At 52.8% G+C, this 22,891-nt stretch overlaps 1 long non-coding RNA gene across 1 annotated transcript in view; it reads left to right on the top strand.

Moving 5' to 3' along the window:
• Positions 1 to 22,640, top strand: part of LOC147106300 (uncharacterized) — a 29,268-nt gene extending 6,628 nt beyond the window's left edge. Inside the window, exons 2-4 of the long non-coding RNA XR_015081477.1 lie at positions 20,695 to 20,822; positions 20,908 to 20,989; positions 21,092 to 22,640. This is a non-coding gene — a long non-coding RNA (uncharacterized LOC147106300). The remainder of the gene's footprint in view (positions 1 to 20,694; positions 20,823 to 20,907; positions 20,990 to 21,091) is intronic.
• The last annotated feature ends 251 nt before the right edge of the window (positions 22,641 to 22,891 follow it).

Below are 22,891 nucleotides of genomic sequence, written 5' to 3'. Positions count from 1 at the left end.
GCTAGACGCTGCTCCTCAATGCTGCTAGACGCAGTTCCTCAATGCTGCTAGACTCTGCTCCTCCTCAATGCTGTAGACGCTGCTAGACTCTGCGCACCCGCAATGCTGCTAGACGCTGCTCCTCAATGCTGCTAGACGCTGCTCCTCAATGCTGCTAGACTCTGCTCCTCAATGCTGCTAGACGCTGCTCCTCAATGCTGCTAGACTCTGCTCCTCCTCAATGCTGCTAGACTCTGCTCCTCCTCAATGCTGCTAGACGCTGCTCCTCAATGCTGCTAGACGCTGCTCGTCAATGCTGCTAGACGCTGCTCCTCAATGCTGCTAGACGCTGCTCCTCAATGCTGCTAGACGCTGCTCCTCAATGCTGCTAGACGCTGCTCCTCAATGCTACTAGACGCTGCTCCTCAATGCTGCTAGACGCTGCTCCTCAGTGCTGCTAGACGCTGCTCCTCAATGCTGCTAGACGCAGTTCCTCAATCCTGCTAGACGCTGCTCCCCCTCAATGCTGCTAGACTCTGCTCCTCAATGCTGCTAGACTCTGCTCCTCCTCAATGCTGTAGACGCTGCTAGACTCTGCGCCCCCGCAATGCTGCTAGACGCTGCTCCTCAATGCTGCTAGACGCTGCTCCTCAATGCTGCTGGACTCTGCTCCTCAATGCTGCTAGACGCTGCTCCTCAATGCTGCTAGACTCTGCTCCTCCTCAATGCTGCTAGACTCTGCTCCTCCTCAATGCTGCTAGACGCTGCTCCTCAATGCTGCTAGACGCTGCTCGTCAATGCTGCTAGACGCTGCTCCTCAATGATGCTAGACGCTGCTCCTCAATGCTGCTAGACTCTGCTGCTCAATGCTGCTAGACTCTGCTCCTCCACGCTGCTAGATGCTCCTCCTCCATGCTGCTAGACTCTGCTCCTCAATGCTGCTAGACTCTGCTCCTCCACGCTGCTAGACGCTCCTCCTCCATGCTGCTAGACTCTGCTCCTCAATGCTGCTAGAGTCTGCTCCCCCTCAATGCTGCTAGACTCTGCTCTTCCTCAATGCTGCTCCTCCTCAATGCTGCTAGACGCTGCTCCCCCTCAATGCTGCTAGACGCTGCTCCGCCTCAATGCTGCTAGACGCTGCTCCCCCTCAATGCTGCTAGACGCTACTCCCCATCAATGCTGCTAGACGCTGCTCCCCGTCAATGCTGCTAGACGCTGCTCCTCAATGCTGCTAAACGCTGCTCCCCCTCAATGCTGCTAGACTCTGCTCCTCAATGCTGCTAGACGCTGCTCCCACTCAATGCTGCTAGACGCTGCTCCCCCTCCATGCTGCTAGACGCTGCTCCTCCTCAATGCTGCTAGACTCTGCTCACCCTCAATGCTGCTAGACTGTGCTCCTCAATGCTGCTAGACTCTGCTCCCCGTCAATGCTGCTAGACTCTGCTCCTCCTCAATGCTGCTAGACTCTGGTCCTCCTCAATGCTGCTAGACTCTGCTCCTCCTCAATGCTGTCGACGCTGCTAGAGTCTGCGCCCCCTCAATGCTGCTAGACGCTGCTCCTCCTCAATGCTGCTAGACGCTGCTCCTACAATGCTGCTAGACGCTGCTCCTCAATGCTGCTAGACGCTGCTCCTCCTCAATGCTGCTAGACTCTGCTCACCCTCAATGCTGCTAGACTGTGCTCCTCAATGCTGCTAGACTCTGCTCCCCCTCAATGCTGCTCCTCCTCAATGCTGCTAAACGCTGCTCCGCCTCAATGCTGCTAGACGCTGCTCCGCCTCAATGCTGCTAGACGCTGCTCCCCCTCAATGCTGCTAGACGCTGCTCCGCCTCAATGCTGCTAGACGCTGCTCCCCCTCAATGCTGCTCGACGCTGCTCCTCAATGCTGCTAAACGCTGCTCCCCCTCAATGCTGCTAGACGCTGCTCCCCCTCAATGCTGCTAGACGCTGCTCCGCCTCAATGCTGCTAGACGCTGCTCACCCTCAATGCTGCTAGACTCTGCTCAATGCTGCTAGAATCTGCTCCCCCTCAATGCTGCTAGACTCTGCTCCTCAATGCTGCTAGACTCTGCTGCTCCTCAATGGTGCTAGACGCTGCTCCTCGATGCTGCTAGACGCTGCTCCTCAATGCTACTAGACGCTGCACCTCAATGCTGCTAGACGCTGCTCCTCAATGTTGCTAGACGCTGCTCCTCAATGCTGCTAGACGCTGCTCCTCAATGCTGCTAGACTCTGCTCCTCAATGCTGCTAGACTCTGCTCTCCCTCAATGCTGCTAGACTCTGCTCCTCCTCAATGCTGCTAGACTCTGCTCCTCCTCAATGCTGCTAGACTCTGCTCCTCAATGCTGCTAGACTCTGCTCCTCCTCAATGCTGCTAGACTCTGCTCATCAATGCTGCTAGACTCTGCTCCCCCTCAATGCTGCTAGACGCTGCTCCTGCTCAATGCTGCTAGACGCTACTCCTCCTCAATGCTGCTAGACGCTGCTCCTCAATGCTGCTAGACGCTGCTCCTCAATGCTGCTAGACGCTGCTCCTCAGTGCTGCTAGACGCTGCTCCTCAATGCTACTAGACGCTGCTCCTCAATGCTGCTAGACGCTGCTCCTCAATGTTGCTAGACGCTGCTCCTCAATGCTGCTAGACGCTGCTCCTCAATGCTGCTAGACGCTGCTCCTCAATGCTGCTAGACGCTGCTCCTCAATGCTGCTAGACGCTGCTCCTCAATGCTGCTGGACGCTGCTCCTCAATGCTGCTAGACGCTGCTCCTCAATGCTGCTAGACGCTGCTTCCCCTCAATGCTGCTAGACGCTGTTTCCCCTCCATGCTGCTGGACTCTGCTCCTCCTCAATGCTGCTAGACTCTGCTCCTCCTCAATGCTGCTAGACGCTGCTCCTCAATGCTGCTAGACTCTGCTCCTCAATGCTGCTAGACTCCGCTGCTCCTCAATGCTGCTAGACGCTGCTCCTCAATGCTGCTAGACTCTGCTCCCCCTCAATGCTGCTAGACACTACTTCCCCTCAATCCTGCTAGACGCTGCTCCTCCTCAATGCTGCTAGACTCTGCTCCTCAATGCTGCTAGACTCTGCTCCTCAATGCTGCTAGACGCTGCTCCCCCTCAATGCTGCTAGACGCTGCTCCTCAATGCTGCTAGCCTCTGCTCTCCCTCAATGCTGCCAGATGCTGCTCCTCCTCAATGCTGCTAGACTCTCCTCCTCCTCAATGCTGCTAGACTCTGCTCCTCAATGCTGCTAGACGCTGCTCCTCAATGCTGCTAGACTTTGCTCCTCCTCAATGCTGCTAGACTCTGCTCCTCCTCAATGCAGCTAGACGCTGCTCCTCAATGCTGCTAGACACTGCTCCTCAATGCTACTAGACGCTGCTCCTCAATGCTGCTAGACGCTGCTCCTCAATGCTGCTAGACGCTGCTCCTCAATGCTGCTAGACGCTGCTCCTCAATGCTGCTAGACGCAGTTCCTCAATCCTGCTAGACGCTGCTCCCCCTCAATGCTGCTAGACTCTGCTCCTCAATGCTGCTAGACTCTGCTCCCCCTCAATGCTGCTAGACTCTGCTCCTCCTCAATGCTGTAGACGTTGCTAGACTCTGCGCCCCCGCAATGCTGCTAGACGCTGCTCCTCAATGCTGCTAGACGCTGCTCCTCAATGCTGCTAGACTCTGCTCCTCAATGCTGCTAGACGCTGCTCCTCAATGCTGCTAGACTCTGCTCCTCCTCAATGCTGCTAGACTCTGCTCCTCCTCAATGCTGCTAGACGCTGCTCCTCAATGCTGCTAGACGCTGCTCGTCAATGCTGCTAGACGCTGCTCCTCAATGCTGCTAGACGCTGCTCCTCAATGCTGCTAGACGCTGCTCCTCAATGCTGCTAGACGCTGCTCCTCAATGCTGCTAGACGCTGCTCCTCAATGCTGCGAGACTCTGCTCCTCCACGCTGCTAGACGCTCCTCCTCCATGCTGCTAGACTCTGCTCCTCAATGCTGCTAGACTCTGCTCCTCCACGCTGCTAGACGCTCCTCCTCCATGCTGCTAGACTCTGCTCCTCAATGCTGCTAGAGTCTGCTCCCCCTCAATGCTGCTAGACTCTGCCCTTCCTCAATGCTGCTCCTCCTCAATGCTGCTAGACGCTGCTCCCCCTCAATGCTGCTAGACGCTGCTCCGCCTCAATGCTGCTAGACGCTGCTCCCCCTCAATGCTGCTAGACGCTAATCCCCATCAATGCTGCTAGACGCTGCTCCCCGTCAATGCTGCTAGACGCTGCTCCTCAATGCTGCTAAACGCTGCTCCCCCTCAATGCTGCTAGACGCTGCTCCGCCTCAATGCTGCTAGACGCTGCTCCCACTCAATGCTGCTAGACGCTGCTCCCCCTCAATGCTGCTAGACGCTACTCTCCCTCCATGCTGCTAGACGCTGCTCCTCCTCAATGCTGCTAGACGCTGCTCCCCCTCAATCCTGCTAGACGCTGCTCCCCCTCAATGCTGCTAGACTCTGCTCCTCCTCAATGCTGCTAGACTCTGCTCCTCCTCAATGCTGCTAGACTCTGCTCCACCTCAGTGCTGTCGACGCTGCTAGACTCTGCGCCCCCTCAATGCTGCTAGACGCTGCTCCTCCTCAATGCTGCTAGACGCTGCTCCTACAATGCTGCTAGACGCTGCTCCTCAATGCTGCTAGACGCTGCTCCTCAATGCTGCTAGACGCTGCTCCTCAATGCTGCTAGACTCTGCTCCCCCTCAATGCTGCTCCTCCTCAATGCTGCTAGACGCTGCTCCCCCTCAATGCTGCTAGACGCTGCTCCGCCTCAATGCTGCTAGACGCTGCTCCCCCTCAATGCTGCTAGACGCTACTCCCCATCAAGGCCGCTAGACGCTGCTCCCCGTCAATGCTGCTAGACGCTGCTCCTCAATGCTGCTAAACGCTGCTCCCCCTCAATGCTGCTAGACGCTGCTCCGCCTCAATGCTGCTAGACGCTGCTCCCCCTCAATGCTGCTAGACGCTGCTCCCCCTCAATGCTGCTAGACGCTACTCCCCCTCAGTGCTGCTAGACTCTGCTCCTCAATGCTGCTAGACTCTGCTCCCCCTCAATGCTGCTAGACTCTGCTGCTCCTCAATGCTGCTAGACTCTGCTCCTCCTCAATGCTGCTAGACTCTGCTCCTCAATGCTGCTAGACTCTGCTCCTGCTCAATGCTGCTAGACGCTGCTCCTCCTCAATGCTGCTAGACGCTGCTCCTCAATGCTGCTAGATGCTGCTCCTCAATGCTGCTAGACGCTGCTCCTCAATGCTGCTAGACGCTGCTCCTCAATGCTACTAGACGCTGCTCCTCAATGCTGCTAGACGCTGCTCCTCAATGTTGCTAGACGCTGCTCCTCAATGCTGCTAGACGCTGCTCCTCAATGCTGCTAGCCGCTGCTCCTCAATGCTGCTAGATGCTGCTCCTCAATGCTGCTAGACTCTGCTCAATGCTGCTAGACTCTGCTCCTCCTCAATGCTGCTAGACTCTGCTCCTCAATGCTGCTAGACTCTGCTCCTGCTCAATGCTGCTAGACTCTGCTCCTCAATGCTGCTAGACGCTGCTCCTGCTCAGTGCTGCTAGACGCTCCTCCTCAATGCTGCTAGCCTCTGCTCATCAATGCTGCTAGACTCTGCTCCCCCTCAATGCTGCTAGACTCTGCTCCCCCTCAATGCTGCTAGACGCTGCTCCTGCTCAATGCTGCTCCTCCTCAATGCTGCTAGACGCTGCTCCTCCACGCTGCTAGACGCTCCTCCTCCATGCTGCTAGACTCTGCTCCTCAATGCTGCTAGAGTCTGCTCCCCCTCAATGCTGCTAGACTCTGCTCTTCCTCAATGCTGCTCCTCCTCAATGCTGCTAGACGCTGCTACCCCTCAATGCTGCTAGACGCTGCTCCGCCTCAATGCTGCTAGACGCTGCTCCCCCTCAATGCTGCTCGACGCTACTCCCCATCAATGCTGCTAGACGCTGCTCCCCGTCAATGCTGCTAGACGCTGCTCCTCAATGCTGCTAAACGCTGCTCCCCCTCAATGCTGCTAGACGCTGCTCCGCCTCAATGCTGCTAGACGCTGCTCCCACTCAATGCTGCTAGACGCTGCTCCCCCTCAATGCTGCTAGACGCTACTCTCCCTCCATGCTGCTAGACGCTGCTCCTCCTCAATGCTGCTAGACGCTGCTCCCCCTCAATCCTGCTAGACGCTGCTCCCCCTCAATGCTGCTAGACTCTGCTCCTCCTCAATGCTGCTAGACTCTGCTCCTCCTCAATGCTGCTAGACTCTGCTCCTCCTCAATGCTGCTAGACTCTGCTCCTCCTCAATGCTGTCGACGCTGCTAGACTCTGCGCCCCCTCAATGCTGCTAGACGCTGCTCCTCCTCAATGCTGCTAGACGCTGCTCCTACAATGCTGCAAGACGCTGCTCCTCAATGCTGCTAGACGCTGCTCCTCAATGCTGCTAGACGCTGCTCCTCAATGCTGCTAGACTCTGCTCCCCCTCAATGCTGCTCCTCCTCAATGCTGCTAAACGCTGCTCCGCCTCAATGCTGCTAGACGCTGCTCCCCCTCAATGCTGCTAGACGCTGCTCCCCCTCAATGCTGCTAGACGCTACTCCCCATCAAGGCCGCTAGACGCTGCTCCCCGTCAATGCTGCTTGACGCTGCTCCTCAATGCTGCTAAACGCTGCTCCCCCTCAATGCTGCTAGACTCTGCTCCTCAATGCTGCTAGACTCTGCTCCCCCTCAATGCTGCTAGACTCTGCTGCTCCTCAATGCTGCTAGACTCTGCTCCTCCTCAATGCTGCTAGACTCTGCTCCTCAATGCTGCTAGACTCTGCTCCTGCTCAATGCTGCGAGACGCTGCTCCTCCTCAATGCTGCTAGACGCTGCTCCTCAATGCTGCTAGATGCTGCTCCTCAATGCTGCTAGACGCTGCTCCTCAATGCTGCTAGACGCTGCTCCTCAATGCTACTAGACGCTGCTCCTCAATGCTGCTAGACGCTGCTCCTCAATGTTGCTAGACGCTGCTCCTCAATGCTGCTAGACGCTGCTCCTCAATGCTGCTAGCCGCTGCTCCTCAATGCTGCTAGATGCTGCTCCTCAATGCTGCTAGACTCTGCTCAATGCTGCTAGACTCTGCTCCTCCTCAATGCTGCTAGACTCTGCTCCTCAATGCTGCTAGACTCTGCTCCTGCTCAATGCTGCTAGACTCTGCTCCTCAATGCTGCTAGACGCTGCTCCTGCTCAGTGCTGCTAGACGCTCCTCCTCAATGCTGCTAGCCTCTGCTCATCAATGCTGCTAGACTCTGCTCCCCCTCAATGCTGCTAGACTCTGCTCCCCCTCAATGCTGCTAGACGCTGCTCCTGCTCAATGCTGCTCCTCAATGCTGCTAGACGCTGCTCCTCAATGCTGCTAGACGCTGCTCCTCCACGCTGCTAGACGCTCCTCCTCCATGCTGCTAGACTCTGCTCCTCAATGCTGCTAGAGTCTGCTCCCCCTCAATGCTGCTAGACTCTGCTCTTCCTCAATGCTGCTCCTCAATGCTGCTAGACGCTGCTCCCCCTCAATGCTGCTAGACGCTGCTCCGCCTCAATGCTGCTAGACGCTGCTCCCCCTCAATGCTGCTAGACGCTACTCCCCATCAATGCTGCTAGACGCTGCTCCCCGTCAATGCTGCTAGACGCTGCTCCTCAATGCTGCTAAACGCTGCTCCCCCTCAATGCTGCTAGACGCTGCTCCGCCTCAATGCTGCTAGACGCTGCTCCCACTCAATGCTGCTAGACGCTGCTCCCCCTCAATGCTGCTAGACGCTACTCTCCCTCCATGCTGCTAGACGCTGCTCCTCCTCAATGCTGCTAGACGCTGCTCCCCCTCAATCCTGCTAGACGCTGCTCCCCCTCAATGCTGCTAGACTCTGCTCCTCCTCAATGCTGCTAGACTCTGCTCCTCCTCAATGCTGCTAGACTCTGCTCCTCCTCAATGCTGCTAGACTCTGCTCCTCCTCAATGCTGTCGACGCTGCTAGACTCTGCGCCCCCTCAATGCTGCTAGACGCTGCTCCTCAATGCTGCTAGACGCTGCTCCTACAATGCTGCAAGACGCTGCTCCTCAATGCTGCTAGACTCTGCTCCCCCTCAATGCTGCTCCTCCTCAATGCTGCTAAACGCTGCTCCGCCTCAATGCTGCTAGATGCTGCTCCCCCTCAATGCTGCTAGACGCTGCTCCACCTCAATGCTGCTAGACGCTACTCCCCATCAAGGCCGCTAGATGCTGCTCCCCGTCAATGCTGCTAGACGCTGCTCCTCAATGCTGCTAAACGCTGCTCCCCCTCAATGCTGCTAGACGCTGCTCCGCCTCAATGCTGCTAGACGCTGCTCCCCCTCAATGCTGCTAGACGCTGCTCCCCCTCAATGCTGCTAGACGCTACTCCCCCTCAGTGCTGCTAGACGCTGCTCCCCCTCAATGCTGCTAGACTCTGCTCCTCAATGCTGCTAGACTCTGCTCCCCCTCAATGCTGCTAGACTCTGCTGCTCCTCAATGCTGCTAGACTCTGCTCCTCCTCAATGCTGCTAGACTCTGCTCCTCAATGCTGCTAGACTCTGCTCCTGCTCAATGCTGCTAGACGCTGCTCCTCCTCAATGCTGCTAGACGCTGCTCCTCAATGCTGCTAGATGCTGCTCCTCAATGCTGCTAGACGCTGCTCCTCAATGCTGCTAGACGCTGCTCCTCAATGCTACTAGACGCTGCTCCTCAATGCTGCTAGACGCTGCTCCTCAATGTTGCTAGACGCTGCTCCTCAATGCTGCTAGACGCTGCTCCTCAATGCTGCTAGACGCTGCTCCTCAATGCTGCTAGATGCTGCTCCTCAATGCTGCTAGACTCTGCTCAATGCTGCTAGACTCTGCTCCTCCTCAATGCTGCTAGACTCTGCTCCTCAATGCTGCTAGACTCTGCTCCTGCTCAATGCTGCTAGACTCTGCTCCTCAATGCTGCTAGACGCTGCTCCTGCTCAGTGCTGCTAGACGCTCCTCCTCAATGCTGCTAGCCTCTGCTCATCAATGCTGCTAGACTCTGCTCCCCCTCAATGCTGCTAGACGCTGCTCCTGCTCAATGCTGCTCCTCCTCAATGCTGCTAGACGCTGCTCCTCAATGCTGCTAGACGCTGCTCCTCAATGCTGCTAGACGCTGCTCCTCAATGCTACTAGACGCTCCTCCTCAATGCTGCTAGACGCTGCTCCTCAATGCTGCTAGACGCTGCTCCTCAATGCTGCTAGACGCTGCTCCTCAATGCTGCTAGATGCTGCTCCTCAATGCTGCTAGACGCTGCTCCTCAATGCTGCTAGACGCTGCTCCTCAATGCTGCTAGACGCTGCTCCTCAATGCTGCTAGACTCTGCTCCCCCTCAATGCTGCTAGACGCTGCTCCCCCTCAATGCTGCTAGACGCTACTCTCCCTCCATGCTGCTAGACGCTGCTCCTCCTCAATGCTGCTAGACGCTGCTCCCCCTCAATCCTGCTAGACGCTGCTCCCCCTCAATGCTGCTAGACTCTGCTCCTCCTCAATGCTGCTAGACTCTGCTCCTCCTCAATGCTGCTAGACTCTGCTCCTCCTCAATGCTGCTAGACTCTGCTCCTCCTCAATGCTGTCGACGCTGCTAGACTCTGCGCCCCCTCAATGCTGCTAGACGCTGCTCCTCCTCAATGCTGCTAGACGCTGCTCCTACAATGCTGCAAGACGCTGCTCCTCAATGCTGCTAGACGCTGCTCCTCAATGCTGCTAGACGCTGCTCCTCAGTGCTGCTAGACTCTGCTCCCCCTCAATGCTGCTCCTCCTCAATGCTGCTAAACGCTGCTCCGCCTCAATGCTGCTAGATGCTGCTCCCCCTCAATGCTGCTAGACGCTGCTCCACCTCAATGCTGCTAGACGCTACTCCCCATCAAGGCCGCTAGACGCTGCTCCCCGTCAATGCTGCTAGACGCTGCTCCTCAATGCTGCTAAACGCTGCTCCCCCTCAATGCTGCTAGACGCTGCTCCGCCTCAATGCTGCTAGACGCTGCTCCCCCTCAATGCTGCTAGACGCTGCTCCCCCTCAATGCTGCTAGACGCTACTCCCCCTCAGTGCTGCTAGACGCTGCTCCCCCTCAATGCTGCTAGACTCTGCTCCTCAATGCTGCTAGACTCTGCTCCCCCTCAATGCTGCTAGACTCTGCTGCTCCTCAATGCTGCTAGACTCTGCTCCTCCTCAATGCTGCTAGACTCTGCTCCTCAATGCTGCTAGACTCTGCTCCTGCTCAATGCTGCTAGACGCTGCTCCTCCTCAATGCTGCTAGACGCTGCTCCTCAATGCTGCTAGATGCTGCTCGTCAATGCTGCTAGACGCTGCTCCTCAATGCTGCTAGACGCTGCTCCTCAATGCTACTAGACGCTGCTCCTCAATGCTGCTAGACGCTGCTCCTCAATGTTGCTAGACGCTGCTCCTCAATGCTGCTAGACGCTGCTCCTCAATGCTGCTAGACGCTGCTCCTCAATGCTGCTAGACGCTGCTCCTCAATGCTGCTAGATGCTGCTCCTCAATGCTGCTAGACTCTGCTCAATGCTGCTAGACTCTGCTCCTCCTCAATGCTGCTAGACTCTGCTCCTCAATGCTGCTAGACTCTGCTCCTGCTCAATGCTGCTAGACTCTGCTCCTCAATGCTGCTAGACGCTGCTCCTGCTCAGTGCTGCTAGACGCTCCTCCTCAATGCTGCTAGCCTCTGCTCATCAATGCTGCTAGACTCTGCTCCCCCTCAATGCTGCTAGACGCTGCTCCTGCTCAATGCTGCTCCTCCTCAATGCTGCTAGACGCTGCTCCTCAATGCTGCTAGACGCTGCTCCTCAATGCTGCTAGACGCTGCTCCTCAATGCTGCTAGACGCTGCTCCTCAATGCTACTAGACGCTCCTCCTCAATGCTGCTAGACGCTGCTCCTCAATGTTGCTAGACGCTGCTCCTCAATGCTGCTAGACGCTGCTCCTCAATGCTGCTAGACGCTGCTCCTCAATGCTGCTAGACGCTGCTCCTCAATGCTGCTAGACGCTGCTCCTCAATGCTGCTAGACGCTGCTCCTCAATGCTGCTAGACTCTGCTCCCCCTCAATGCTGCTAGACGCTGCTTCCCCTCAATGCTGCTAGACTCTGCTCCTCCTCAATGCTGCTAGACTCTCCTCCCCCTCAATGCTGCTAGATGCTGCTCCTCAATGCTGCTAGACTCTGCTCTCCCTCAATGCTGCTAGACGCTACTCCCCCTCAATGCTGCTAGACGCTACTCCCCCTCAATGCTGCTAGACGCTGCTCCCCCTCAATGCTGCTAGACGCTGCTCCTCAATGCTGCTAGACTCTGCTCTCCCTCAATGCTGCCAGATGCTGCTCCCCCTCAATGCTGCTAGACGCTGCTGCTCAATGCTGCTAGATTCTACTCCTCCTCAATGCTTCTAGACGCTGCTCCCCCTCAATGCTGCTAGACTCTGCTCCTCCTCAATGCTGCCAGACGCTGCTCCCCCTCAATGCTGCCAGACTCTGCTCCTCCTCAATGCTGCTAGACGCTGCACCCCCTCAATGCTGCTAGACTCTGCTCCTCAATGCTGCTAGACGCTGCTCCTCAATGCTGCTAGACTCTTCTCCTCCTCAATGCTGCTAGACGCTGCTCCTCAATGCTGCTAGACTCTGCTCCCCCTCAATGCTGCTGGACGCTGCTTCCCCTCAATGCTGCTAGACTCTGCTCCTCCTCAATGCTGCTAGACGCTGCTCCCCCTCAATGCTGCTAGACTCTGCTCCCCCTCAATGCTGCTGGACGCTGCTCCTCAATGCTGATAGGCTCTGCTCCTCAATGCTGATAGGCTCTGCTCCTCAATGCTGCTAGACTCTGCTCAATGCTGCTGGACTCTGCTCCCCCTCAATGCTGCTAGACGATGCTCCCCCTCAATGCTGCTAGACACTGCTCCCACTCAATGCTGCTGGACGCTACTCCCCCTCAATGCTGCTGGACGCTGCTTCCCCTCAATGCTGCTGGACGCTGCTTCCCCTCAATGCTGCTAGACTCTGCTCCTCCTCAATGCTGCTAGACTCTGTGTAATGTACGTACCTTTAAGGGGGGAACTATATTTTACAGCTCATGTATACTGCAGTACCGGCAGTGACCACACCTGTATATAACACTGAGTAGTAATCTGTACACATTGCAGTGTGAGCCACGTTGAGTAAACACCTGTTGTACCATTCTCCGCAGTCTGTGTCTTATTATACACGGACGTAACATTGGCGACGAGGCAGGTTCGAACCTACCTGCAACTCTGCATCACCTCTCGGGGATTCGTTCCTGGAGATCAGTGGATTGGAGGTCAAGGCCAGAGACTCGGGCGTCGACCACGGGCACCCGCCCAGTCATGCAGCAGAGACTCGAGAATTGCGGGGGAGGCTGTCGAGAGCCAGGCTTGGCTTTCCAGTCGAGGTGGTCCAGCGAAATGGGCTGGCAACAGGTAGTGCGCAGACCTTCCCGGACAGCGGCGGGCTAGAGCCCGACCGAGCGGCACAGCAAAGGGCCAAGCAGCGTCGACGGGGGAGAGAGAGAGAGAGGGCGGAGCGCACAGGGCGCAGCCGGTGTTCAGGGGCCGAGCAGCGTCGGAGAGAGGGAGAGAGAGACGCGCAGAAACCCGCGAGGTGCCGCCATTGCCACGAGGACCGCCGAGAGCGGCGTTGGCAGCAGCGCAGGAGAAGCGCGCGAAACCTACAGGTCGCCGCCATTGCCACGAGAACCGCCGGGAGCGGCGTCGGTAGCAGCGGGGGAGGAAGGAAAGCGCGGGAGATGCCATTTTAAGCCATTGGGAGACGCCATTTTAAACTACACCCAAAATGCCAAAGAGTGGCAGTATCACCGCATTTGACAATGAAGTTGAAGATTGGACTACATATGTCGAATGAATAGAGGAGTACTGCAAGGCAAATGGGGTGTCAGATGACAAGAAAGCATCGGTATTGTTAAATTTAATGGGTGCAAAGACTTATGGTTTATTACGAAATCTAGTAACCCCAACGAAGCCAATGGAAAAGAGTTTTGAAGACATAGTAACGATACTAAAGGAACATTTAAACCCCACACCGCTGCTGATAGCAGAAAGATTCAAGTTTCACAAACGGAACCAGCATAAGGATGAAAGCAATGCTGATTATTTAACAGAACTGCGCAAACTATCGAAACACTGCCAGTTTGGAGCGGGACTGGCAGATACCTTAAGGGACAAGTTTGTGTGTGGGCTTCAAAGTGAAGGAACCCAGAAACGGCTTTTATCTGAAAAGGACCTTACGCTGGAAAAGGCTTTCAGCATTGCGATATCATATGAAGCAGCAGCACGGGGCGCTGCAGAGATACAACAGAGACCGCAAGAATATGGCACAAACGAAATGTCATATGGAACAGAGAAGTGCTATCACTGCGGCAGAACAACACATGACCAGAATGATTGCTGGTTCAAAGACAAAGTGTGCAGACAGTGTGGAAAAGTAGGACACATAGCACGAGTCTGCAGGTCGGGAAAGAAAACCAGCAATAAGAAACCGACCAAAGGAAAGCACTTGAAGGTACATAAGATAACGGAGAATAGTTCAGACGAACAAAAGAGTGATAACGACTCTGAAAGCAGGGAACTGAGTTATCTGAAACTACATAATGTGATCACAACGGAGGATTGCCGAACCATTTGGGTCACTCTCAAGATAGCAGGAGTCCAGGTAAAGATGGAATTGGACACAGGATCAGCCCTAACAGTCATAAACCGATGGGACTACGAGCGGCTATTCTCACACATACCCTTGAGAGACACAAAAATTATTTTGAAGACGTACACGGGGCAAAAAGTCTACCCCAAAGGAAAAATAAGGGTGACCGTTATATATAACGATAAGGAAACACCAAAACTAGACCTGTATGTATTGCAAGATGGAGGACCACCATTACTGGGATGTGAATGGATCCGGAAAATACAACTGGATTGGCATTCCATACAGGCACTGACTGTGGCTGACAAAAAGGATGATGACGTCACACCTGGGTGACTGTGAAAGATCCTAACTGACGCGAAAGAAGTGTTCCAGCAAGGACTCGGAACACTAAAAGGCATGACAGCAACAATTAAAATCGAAGAAAACGCAAGCCCAAAATTTTTTAAGGCCAGACCGGTACCTTATGCGATCCGCCCAGCCGTCTAAGCAGAGCTGGAAAGTCTGGAACGTTCAGGTGTACTGTCCAAGGTGGACTGGAGCGAGTGGGCTACACCCATCATCCCTGTGATGAATAAGTCGTTGAGCAGCACGCCTGGGGAACCAAGGAAGGTTCGCATCCGTGGGGACTTTAAGGTAACAGTGAACCCGGTCCTTCACACCGTACAATATCCACTTCCGCGGATTGAAGATGTTTTCGCCTCGCTATCTGGAGGGAAACGCTTCGCTAAGATTGATCTGGCCCAGGCATATCTGCAAATGGAGGTAGAAGAAGCATCAAAAAAATACCTCACAATCAACACCCATAAAGGTCTCTACCAATACAACCGGCTGGTATTCGGGGTAGCATCAGCTCTGGCTATTTGGCAGAGGGCAATGGAACAAGTCCTGCAAGGGATCCCAGGGACCCAGTGTTATTTGGACGACATCCTGGTCACGGGCGAAAATGACAGTGATCACCTTGCCAACCTGGAGCAGGTGCTCACTAGATTGCAGGAATATGGGCTCCGAGCTAACCGCCCCAAATGCGAGTTTTTTAGAAAACAGATCTCGTATTGTGGCCACGTTATCGATAAAGAGGGGTTACATAAGTCCCCAGAGAAGATTGAGGCAGTAGTCAAGGCTCCAGCACCGGAAAATGTGTCACAACTGAGGTCATTCCTCGGGCTGGTAAACTACTACCATAAGTTCTTGCCGAATTTGTCTACAATACTACACCCACTGAACACCCCATTGCAAACTGAGGTGCCATGGAAGTGGAGTGACGAATGTAGACGAGCTTTCCAGAAGAGCAAAACACTAATCACATCGAAAGAGGTATTGGCCCATTGCAACCCAGCATTACCAATTCGGTTGGCATGTGATGCGTCGCCCTACGGCATTGGAGCGGTGCTGTCGCACAAATTCTCGGACAGCTCAGAGAGGCCAATAGCCTTTGCGCCACGATCACTAACCTCAGCCAAGCGTAACTACGCCCAGATTGACAGGGAGGCCCTCAGCCTAGTGTGGGGAGTGAAAAAGTTCAATCACTATCTGCACGGGCAGAAATTCACCTTGCTGACTGATCACCATCCTCTTGGCTCCATTTTTAATCCGAAGAAGGGCGTTCCGGTGATGACTGCGCAACGACTACAAAGATGGTCACTTTTTCTAGGGGCGCACCACTATGAGATTGAATATAAGGGCAGGAAACAGCATGGAAATGCTGATGGGCTATCACGCCTGCCACTGCCTACTGCGGAGGAAGCACCAGCAGTGGATCCTGTCGAAATATTCCATTCGACTATAGTTGAATACCTACCGGTAACTAACACTTGTCTCGAAAAGGAAACCCGAAATGACCCGACACTGTCTCGGGTATATGATTTGACGGTGAACATAAGAACATAAGAAATAGGAGCAGGAGTAGGCCAATCGGCCCCTCGAGCCTGCTCCGCCATTCAATAAGATCATGGCTGATCTGATCCTAACCGCCAATCTACTATCACAGAACCATCTCCTGAATCTAACAGAATTAGACACACGAAATAGGAGCAGGATCAGGCTACACAGCCCCTGGGCCCGCTCTGCTACCCACAGGGCCATGACCGATCCGAACCTAGACTCATGTCCAAATTCCTGCCTGCTCCCCATAACCCTTAATTCCCTTTACTTCTAGGAAACTGTCTATTTCTGTTTTAAATTTATGTAATGATGTAGCTTCTACAGCTTTTTGGGGCAGCATATTCCATGGACCTACCACCCTCTGACTGAAGTAGTTCCTCTTCATCTCAGTTTTGAAAGAGCGGCCCCTTATTCTAAGACTATGCCCCCTAGTTCTAGTTTCACCCATCATCGGGAACATCCTCCCCGCATCCACCCGATCCAACCCCTTCACAATCTTATATGTTTCAATAAGATCGCCTCTCATTCTTCTGAACTCCAATGAGTAGAGTCCCAATCTACTCAACCTCTCCTGATATGTCCATCCCCTCATCCCCGGGATTAACCAAGTGAACCTTCTTTGTACTGACTCGAGAGCAAGTATGTCCTTTCTTAAGTATGGACACCAAAACTGTACGCAGTATTCCAGGTGCGGTCTCACCAATACCTTGTGCAACTGAAGCAATACCTCCCTATTTTTATATTCTATCCCCCTAACAATGAAAGCCAACATTCCATTGGCCTTCTTAATCACTTGCTGCACCTGCCAGCACATGGCGACTCACTGTTGCCAGCATTCTCGACAAGGAGAGAACAGCTGTCAGTGTGCCGGGGGACCTTGATGTGTGGATCCCGAGTGGTAATTCCACCCAAGTTAAGGGATAGAGTGCTCAATGAGCTTCATGAGGGTCATCTGGGAGGGGTAAAAATGAAAAGCCTAGCCAGGGCTTATGTGTCGTGGCCGAGAATCGATAAACAAATCGAGGACCTGACCAAGAGCTGCTCAGGATGCCAGAAAGTCCAAAATGCACCACCACAGGCCCCTCTACGCCCATGGGAGTGGCCCTCATCTCCATGGCAACGGGTGCATATTGATTTTGCTGGTCCATTCATGGACTCAATGTTTTTAATAGCCGTGGATGCGCACTCGAAATGGCCTGAGATCATCAAAATGTCCTCCACCACCACGGAGAAAACTATTGCAGTCCTACGGACCATTTTTGCCAGGAATGGCTTGCCAGAACAGATTTGCTCCGACAACGGACCACAGTTTGTGTCCGAAGAGTTCCGGAGGTTCTTGAAAAAGAATGGGGTAAGGCATTACACATCCGCCCCGTATCATCCAGCCACAAATGGATTGGCTGAGAGGTTTGTACAAACCTTTAAGAAGGCAATAAAGGCTATGTACAATGACAACATTCCGCTGTAGCACAAGGTGGACAATTTCCTGTTCGCCTACTGGAATGCGACACATGCAGTCACCAACCAGGCCCCAGCCATGATGTTCTTTAACCGAAGGTTAAGATCTCGCCTGGATTTGCTCAGACCAAACGTACGAAGAGATGTTGAGAGTAAGCAATTCCAGCACATCCATGAGAAGCCAACCAGGAGCTTCAATGTAGGGCAACCAGTCTTGGCCCGCGACTACCGAACAGAAAAATGGCAGCCAGGAACGATATGCACATGGCAGGGCCCACTAATGTACACAGTGGACGTTGGGGAGAGCATCGTGAGATGCCATGCTGACCAGATCCTAGAGTCACAGGAACAAGTCAACCCCATGCCTCACCCATACGTACCTGGTGATGAACCTGACGTACAGGTTGCATCTACCCCAGAAACAGTAGCATCGGAAGCTGATGAACCAACTGACGACGGGGCCAGAATCGCCTCCGCACCAAGAGCAAGACACTCGGGAAAGGCGCTATCCAGAAAGGATCAGGAAGCCTCCCCAAAGACTGAATATATAAATAGACTATTTTCAGCTGATGTTGCATGTTAAAAGTGTTAATTGTAATTAGTTTGATATTTAATTGTTAAATGAGTGTTATGGTACTGTTAATCTAAAAGGGGAGGAATTGTAATGTATATACCTTTAAGGGGGGAACTATGTTTTACAGCTCATGTATACTGCAGTACCGGCAGTGACCACACCTGTATATAGCACTGAGCAGTAATCTGTACAGATCAGTTCCCGTGTGAGCCACATTGAGTAAACGCCTGTTGTACCGTTCTCTGCAGTCTGTGTCTTATTATGCATGGACGTAACACTCTGCTCCTCCTCAATGCTGCTAGACTCTGCTCCTCAATGCTGCTAGACTCTGCTCCACAATGCTGCTAGACGCTGCTCCACAATGCTGCTAGACGCTGCTCCTCGATGCTGCTAGACTCTGCTCCTCCTCAATGCTGCTAGACGCTGCTCCTCCTCAATGCTGCTAGACTCTGCTCAATGCTGCTAGACTCTGCTCAATGCTGCTAGACGCTGCTTCCCCTCAATGCTGCTAGACTCTGCTCCACAATGCTGCTAGACGCTGCTCCCCTTCAATGCTGCTAGACTCTGCTCCCCCTCAATGCTGCTAGACTCTGTTCCTCAATGCTGCTAGACTCTGCTCCTCAATGCTGCTAGACTCTGCTCCCCCTCAATGCTGCTAGACGCTGCTCCCCCTCAATGCTGCTAGACTCTGCTCCTCAATGCTGCTAGACTCCGCTCCCCCTCAATGCTGCTGGACTCTGCTCCCCCTCAATGCTGCTAGACGCTGCTTCCCCTCAATGCTGCTAGACTCTGCTCCACAATGCTGCTAGACTCTGCTCCTCCTCAATGCTGCTAGACTCTGCTCCCCCTCAATGCTGCTAGACGCTGTTCCTCAATGCTGCTAGACTCTGCTCCTCAATGCTGCTAGACTCTGCTCCCCCTCAATGCTGCTAGACGCTGCTCCCCCTCAATGCTGCTAGACGCTGCTCCCCCTCAATGCTGCTAGACTCTGCTCCTCAATGCTGCTAGACTCTGCTCCCCCTCAATGCTGCTAGACGCTGCTCCCCCTCAATGCTGCTAGACTCTGCTCCTCAATGCTGCTAGACTCCGCTCCCCCTCAATGCTGCGAGACTCCGCTCCCCCTCAATGCTGCTAGACTCTGCTCCTCCTCAATGCTGCTAGACGCTGCTTTCCCTCAATGCTGATAGACTCTGCTCCTCCTCAATGCTGCTAGACGCTGCTTTCCCTCAATGCTGATAGACTCCGCTCCCCCTCAATGCTGATAGACTCCGCTCCCCCTCAATGCTGCTAGACTCTGCTCCCCCTCAATGCTGCTAGACGCTGCTCCCCCTCAATGCTGCTAGACTCTGCTCCTCCTCAATGCTGCTAGACGCTGCTCCTCCTCAATGCTGCTAGACGCTGCTCCTCCTCAATGCTGCTAGACTCTGCTCCTCCTCAATGCTGCTAGACTCCGCTCCCCCTCAATGCTGCTAGACTCTGCTCCTCCTCAATGCTGCTAGACTCTGCTCCCCCTCAATGCTGCTAGACTCTGCTGCTCAATGCTGGTAGACGCTGCTCCTCAATGCTGCTAGACGCTGCTCCTCAATGCTGCTAGACTCTGCTCCCCCTCAATGCTGCTAGACTCTGCTCAATGCTGCTCGACTCTGCTCCTCAATGCTGCTAGATGCTGCTCCCACTCAATGCTGCTAGACTCTGCTCCCCCTCAATGCTGCTAGACTCTGGCCCCATGTGCTCCTCCTCCATAATATGACTTTTACCAACTTCATTACATGGTAGAGTTCAATGTACGGGTTGTGATTAAGAAGTTTGCAGATGATGCAAAAATTGGCCGTGTAGTTGATAGTGAGGAAGAAAGCTGTAGACTGCAGGAAGATATCAATGGACTGGCCAGGCGGGCAGAAAAGTGGCAAGTGGAATTCAAACCAGAGAAGTGTGAGGGCTAACAAGGTAAGGGAATACACAATAAATGGTAGAATACTGAGAAGTGTAGAGGAACAGAGGGGTGTTGGAGTGCATGTCCACAAATTCCTGAAGGTAGCAGGACAGGTAAATAAGGTGGTTAAGAAGGCATACGGGATTCTTTCCTTTATTAGCCGAGGCATAAAATATAAGAGCAGGGAGGTTATGCATGAACTGTATAAAACAATAGTTAGGCCACAGGTAGAGTACTGTGCACAGTTCTGGTCACCACATTGCAGGAAAGATGTGATTGCACTGGAGAGGGTACAGAGGAGTTTTATGATTTATGAAAGATTAACTTTGTTTCTTTCTCCACAGATGCTGCCTGACCTGCTGAGTATTTCCAGCATTTTCTGTTTTTATTTCAGATTTCCAGCATCCGCAGTATTTTGCTTTTGGAGTAATGAAGTTGCTTTGCTTCCCAATTGGGGCAGGAATACGGTGCCCTGTGAGGATGTTGTCAGGACTGGAGAATGTTAGCTATGAGGAAAGATTGGATAGGCTGGGTTTGTTTTCTTTGGAACAGAGGAGGCTGAGGGGAGACCTAATTGAGGTGTATAAAATTATGAAGGGCCTAGATAGAGTGGATAGGAAGCACCTATTTCTCTTAGCAGAGAGGTCAATAACCAAGTGGCATAGATTTAAAGTGATTGGTAGAAGTTTAGAGGGGAGTTGGGGAGAATTTTTTTCACCCAGAGGGTGGTAGGGGTCTGGAACTCACTGCCTGAAAGGGTGGTAGAGGCAGAAACCCTCATCGTATTTAAAACGTACCTGGATATGCACTTGAAGTGCCGTAACCTACAAGGCTACGGACCAAGAGCTGGAAAGTGGGATTAGGCTGGATAGCTCTTTTACGGCCGGCACAGACACGATGGGTCGAATGGCCTCCTTCCGTGCTGTAAACTTCTATGATTCTATGTCTGTATCACACGCTTGTGTAGCAGTGGTTTGATATTAACCATATTAAAACATACATTATTTTATATATATATATATATACTGTATATATATATATGGTATAACCAGATTCAGCACAAAAAATCAAAGTTCACTCCTGCTTTTCTGTCATGAATACAGATAGCATCTGAAGGCCAGAAACTGCATGTGAAAGATTTAGGTGACTTGGTAGATAGTCACGTCTGGTGCTATCTGGTGAATTCCTTCGTACCTGGCACATTCATTGTGGACGTACTGCCACATGACAGGTCAGACTATTCACTATAACTTACAGCTTGGCTTATTATTTCTCTCTACTCTTATTTTATGCCTCAAATATGATTAATTTCATAGATGGACTACAAATCTTGCTATAAAAACAATGGAAGAATTGATTTGTACCTCAACCTCTTTCACATCACAAGATCTGCTTGAGGTAATAATATGAAAAATTTAAGGGGAAAAAAAGCAGAAAAATTACCTTTTATATTCCTGTCAGTTCATTTTTTAAAACTTAACTTTTCATTTTTTTTTAAAGGCAGATCCTAAGGCTCTCTGTGCCTATATGTGTTTTATCTTTATGTGCGGCTACAAGTTGAAGCAGTCTAGAGCCGTTACAAACTGCATTGTGAGTAGAATCATAGAAATTGCAGCACAGAAGGAAGCCATTTGGCCCATCACCTCTCTGGGCTTAGTTGAAGGGCTATCTACTCTCATCCCATTTTCTTGCCCTTTCATTGTGAATTTTTATATTTTGCCTTTACAAATACTTATCCAGTTTCATTTGAAATTCTATTCTATTCTCTTCATCAATATCCACTTGTGATCAAGCATTCCATGACCTTTAGTGTGAGACCTATCTCTTCTAACTTTCTCTTCATTACCTATTGATAATACTGACTCGATGTCCCTTGTGACCAGTGGAAATGATCTTTAACAACTTACCCTGCCAAAATCTTTCATAACTTTGAAAGCCTTTATTGCATCACCCTTAGCTTTCCCTGTTACATTGAAAAAGCCCCAATATTTTGAACTTTTCTTCGTAACTGTAAACCTTCATTCCTGGTGTTCAAATTAATATTCACTGTACCTTTCCATGGCCCAGATATTCTTCCTATAATAAGGTTCTCAGAGCTGCACACAATACTTTAACTGTACCCGAATCAAAAGTTGTACAAATTCAACTTTGTTCCTTGTACTTATAATCAGTGTCTGTATATAAAAGACTCAGAATCCCATTTGCCTTTTAATGATTTTTTTGCCTGCTCGCCAGCTCTTAAAGACCTATGTGTCTATGGCCCTACATCTCTCTGTTACTCTACTCTATGGGGTAAAATTTTGACATGTGCCCAAACTCGGCAGCAGGCCTCAATTGAATGGAAGCAGTGAGCTGTGGTCCCGATACAGCTCGCCAGTCGAGGCCTGACAATTTCCAGCCGGCTCCAGCACCGAGCTTGCCTGCTGAAAGGTTCTGGGAGATGAGGTGGGGGGAGGCAATGCCAAGGGAGGCCGAGCTCAGGCCAGCAATGGCCTGCATTACTATTGTAGAGCCAACAGGATCACTCCTGCTTCTTCTGGATCCACAAAAATAAGCTTTGAAAAAGCTTTCTGCCCATTTTTGAGCGTCCTCCAGAGGTCCCTTTAAGGACTGTTGTTAGGCCGCTCAAGATCTGGTACAAGTAGGCGGAGCTTATGTGGTGCAACCATCGGGTTCCTAGAACCACCGTAGGACACCGATTGGCCGAGTAAAACAGCTTTATGCCTGTTTCAGGCAAGCTAGCTGCTCCCCCATTTACAGACACCCCTCAACATGGCATCAGACGAGCCTCGACCTTCAAGGGGTGGCTGAGGTGCCCTTCGCCCCCAATTTTCAACTCCTGACTGCCTGTTTTTCAGGCGCGTAATGGACGGCCGTGAGTTGAATTTCTCCCACTATGAATCTTATGCTGGAAATCTCCTCTGGGGTTCTCCCAATCGGCTGCCATAACTTTGGCGGAAATGCCAGATAGAAACGTAAACAGGATCTGCATGGACCATCCACCGATTAGGAGAACCACCCCTCCCCCCGCCCCTCCCACCGCCCCTTCCACCGCCCCACTGCTCCTCCCCCACCGCCCCTCCACTGCCCCCCGCCACACCGCCCCTCCCCCGCCCCACATCCCCCTCACCGCCCCTCCCCCCCACCGCCCCACATCCCCTCCCCCTGCCCCACCGCCCCTCCCCCTCCCCACCGCCCCACATCCCCTCCCCCCGCCCCACCGTCCCTCCCCCGCCCCACCGCCCCGCCCTTTCAATTAAGTCAAGTTGACAATGGAAAACTTGGATATGAACACTAGAT

Source organism: Somniosus microcephalus, chromosome 16 (assembly GCF_052327205.1).
Source record: "Somniosus microcephalus isolate GS21.2 chromosome 16, FLI_Smic_1.0, whole genome shotgun sequence".
In the NCBI taxonomy this organism is placed as follows: domain Eukaryota; kingdom Metazoa; phylum Chordata; class Chondrichthyes; order Squaliformes; family Somniosidae; genus Somniosus; species Somniosus microcephalus.
Note: the sequence above shows the minus strand (reverse complement) of the source record. Positions and strands in the feature narration are given on the sequence as shown.